Here is a 3,967-nt window from a genome sequence, read left to right as displayed (position 1 = left end):
GCCTGCTGTGTTCATCCAGCTCTGCACCTTGTTGTCTCTGTCATTGGATTTGGGACCCTTGTTTTCCTGATCTATATTAATGATCAGGATCTCGGTATGCAGGGGACAATTTCAAAGTTTGCAGATGACACTATACTTTGAAGAATTATTAACTGGACATTGACAAGTTGGTGGAGCAGGTTGATAGGTGGCAGATGAGTTTCAATGCAGAGAGGTGTGAAGTGATGCACTTTGGTTGGAGTGAAAGGCAATATGAAGTAGAACATACTATTCTAAACTGGGTGCAGGAGCAGAGGAAAGAGATAACAAGGTGTAGAGCTGCATGAACACAGCAGGCCAAGCAGCATCAGAGGAGCAGGAAGGCTGACGTTTCGGGCCTAGACCCTTCTTCAGAAATGGGGGAGGGGAAGGGGGTTCCGAAATAAATAGGGAGAGAGGGGGAGGCGGATAGAAGATGGATGGAGGAGAAGATAGGTGGCGAGGAGACAGACAGGTCAAAGAGGTGGGGATGGAGCCAGTAAAGGTGAGTGTAGGTAGGGAGGTAGGGAGGAGATAGGTCAGTCCAGGGAGGACGGACAGGTCAAGGGGACAGGATGAGGTTAGTAGGTAGGAAATGGGGGTGGAGCTTGAGGTGGGAGGAGGGGATAGGTGGGAGGAAGGAAAGTTAGGGAGGCGGGGACGAGATGGGCTGGTTTTGGGATGCAGTAGGGTGAGGGGAGATTTTGAAGCTTGTGAAATCCATATTGATACCATTGGGCTGCAGGGTTCCCAAGCGGAATATGAGTTGCTGTTCCTGCAACCTTCGGGTAGCATCGTTGTGGCACTGCAGAAGGCCCAGGATGGACATGTCGTCTGAGGAGTGGGAGGGGGAGTTGAAATAGTTCGCGGCTGCGAGGTGCAGTTGTTTAGTGCGAACCGAGCCTAGGTGTTCTGCAAAGCGGTCCCCAAGCCTCCGCTTGGTTTCCCCGATGTAGAGGAGACCACAACGGGAACAGCGGATGCAGTATACCACATTAGCAGATGTGCAGGTGAACATCTGCTTGATGTGGAAAGTCTTCTTGGGGCCTGGGATGGGGGTGAGGGGGGAGGTGTAGGGGCAGGTGTAGCACTTCCTGGGGTTGCAGGGAAAAGTGCCGGGTATGGTGGGGCTGGAGGGGAGTGTGGAGTGGACAAGGGAGTCACGGAGAGAGTGGTCCCTCTGGAAAGCAGATAAGGGTGGGGAGGGAAAAATGTCTTTGGTGGTGGGGTCAGATTGCAGATGGCTGAAGTGTCGGAGGATGATGCGTTGGAGCCGGAGTTTGGTGGTATGTGAGGATGAGGAGGATTTTGTTTTGGTTGTTATTGCAGGGAGTGGGTGTGAGGGATGAGTTGCGGGAAATGCGGGAGACAGGGTCGAGGGCGTTCTCGACCACTGAGTGGGGGAAGTTGCGGTCCTTGAAAAACGAGGACATCTGAGATGTACAGGAGTGGAATGCCTCATCCTGGGAGCAGAAGCGGCGGAGGCGAAGGAATTGGGAATACGGGATGGCATTTTTGCAGGAAGGTGGGTGGGAGGAGGTGTATTCTAGGTAGCTGTGGGAATTGGTGAGCTTGAAATGGATATCGGTTTCTAGGTGGTTGCCGGAGATGGAGACAGAGAGGTCCAAGAAGGAGAGAGAGGTATTAGAGATGGTCCAGGTGAACTTAAGGTTGGGGTGGAAGGTGTTGGTGAAGTGGATGAACTGTTCAAGCTCCTCGTGGGAGCACGAGGTGGCACCGATACAGTCATGAATGTAACGGAGGAAGAGGTGGGGTTTAGGGCCAGTGTAGGCGTGGAAGAGGGATTGTTCCACGTAACCTACAAAGAGGCAGGCATAGCTTGGGTCCATGCGGGTACCCATGGCCACCCCCTTTGTCTGTAGGAAGTGGGAGGAATTGAAAGAGAAGTTGTTGAGGGTGAGGACGAGTTCAGCTAAGCGGACGAAGGTGTCAGTGGATGGGGACTGATCGGGTCTGCGGGACAGGAAGAAGCAGAGGGCCTTTAGGCCATCTGTGTGGGGAATTCACGTGTATAGGGACTGGACGTCCATGGTAAAGATGAGGTGTTGGGGACCGGGGAATTGGAAGTCCTGGAGGAGGTGGAGGGCATGGGTGGTGTCATGGACGTAGGTAGGGAGTTCCTGGACCAAGGGGGAGAAAATGGAGTCGAGATAGGTGTAGAAAAGTTCGGTGGGGCAGGAGCAGGCGGAGACAATGGGTCGACCAGGGCAGTCAGGTTTGTGGGTTTTGGGAAGGAGATAGAAGCGGGCGGTGCAGGGTTGTGGAACGATGAGGTTGGAGGCTGTGGGTGGGAGATCAGCTGAGGTGATGAGGTTGTGGATGGTTTGGGAGATGATGGTTTGGTGGTCGGGGGTGGGGTCATGATCAAGGAGGTGGTAGGAGGAGGCATCAGAGAGTTGGCATCTGGCCTCGGTGATGAAGAGGTCAGTGTGCCATACTACAACTGCACCTCCCTTGTCCATGGGTTTTATGGTGAGTTTGGGATTGGAGCAGAGGGCTGCACGTGTGGTGAGGTTGGGATTGGAGTGGAGGGAGCGGAGGACTGCACGGAACCTGGTTGTATGTGAGCACAGGTCATTGAATGAAGCAGGATAGATGGAGATAGAAGTAAATAAAGCATATCACGTTCTCATAGGGGCATAGAGTACAAAAGCAAGGGGATGATGTTGAACTTGTACAAGACACTTGTTAGACCTCAGGTGAAGTATTGTGTACAATTGTGGACACCACATTCTCGGAAAGATGTGAATGATTTGGAGAGAGTGCAGAGTGATTTAAAAGAATTCAGGGTTACAAGGTTCCTGGAATGAGAAACTTCAGCTATGAGGATATATTAAAGAAGTTGGGCCTGTTCTCCTTAGAGAGAAATGCTGAGGGGAGATTTCATTGAGGTTTTAAACTTCAGGACCCGGCTGGATAAAGTACATTGGGAGAAGTTCCTGCTCGTAAAAGGAACAAGAAGGAGAGGGCACAGATATAAAATGATTTGTGAATGCATGTCAGATTGAAAAAGATAGATATCTTTTCAGGGTCACTTAGGGTCCCGATAAAGAGGGTGGGAATGGTGGAATGAGAAAATAAATGCTCATGCAGCGAGTAATTGGGACATGGAATGTAATGCCTGGAAATGTGATGGAGGCAGACGCAATTGAGGCATTCAGGAGTCCATTAGACAATTGGATGATTATTTGGGAAGAAATGGTGTGCAGGATATGGGGATATTAGCATTAAGGAATAGATCTGGTACAAGCATGATGGACCAAATGGTCTCCTTCTGCACCATAACAATTCTGTGATTCTGTGCTCTTCACAGCAGGAGCTACATTCCCTCTCTATCTCTGTCCCTCCATTTCTGTCCATGTTTGAAAGCAGTTGTTCTTTTGGTGGTAAGGTGTAAAAACCTTCACTGATTTTCAATAGATTTCAGTTTGGATTCTCCTTCCCAATGACAGCCATTCCACATAAGTCTGTCCCCAAACAGACGTTTAGCACGACCATCATTCCCACACCCTTTATCCAAAACACTAGATGAAAGCGTTTTAAAACATAGACATCTTTTACAGTCTGACATTCATAATGTTTCCTATTGACAACATTTTGCCAGAATTCCTTAATGACATATCAGTCAAATGCTCCCTTGATGCAGGGGCAGTACTTTCAGCCTAAATCTTGATTTTAACTTTTATATTTGTGTTACTATTTTGTTAGTTACATTTGTTAAGTTTGCTAATGTCTTTATTTAAGGTTAAGAAGAATCAAGTGGTGGCTATTAATTTTCTGAGCATCTAAATATGTGGAACACCTGTGACACTGTGGGGTGGAAGGAAGCATAAGACTGAGTAGTCAATAAACTCTACCAACAAAGGAAGGTGTCTTGAATTTCTATCTCATCAATTGACTTCGATCCAGATTGACACTGATAGCAAAC

This window comes from Rhincodon typus, chromosome 19 (assembly GCF_021869965.1).
Source record: "Rhincodon typus isolate 14 chromosome 19, sRhiTyp1.1, whole genome shotgun sequence".
In the NCBI taxonomy this organism is placed as follows: Eukaryota; Metazoa; Chordata; class Chondrichthyes; order Orectolobiformes; family Rhincodontidae; genus Rhincodon; species Rhincodon typus.
This window is presented reverse-complemented; position numbering follows the sequence as displayed.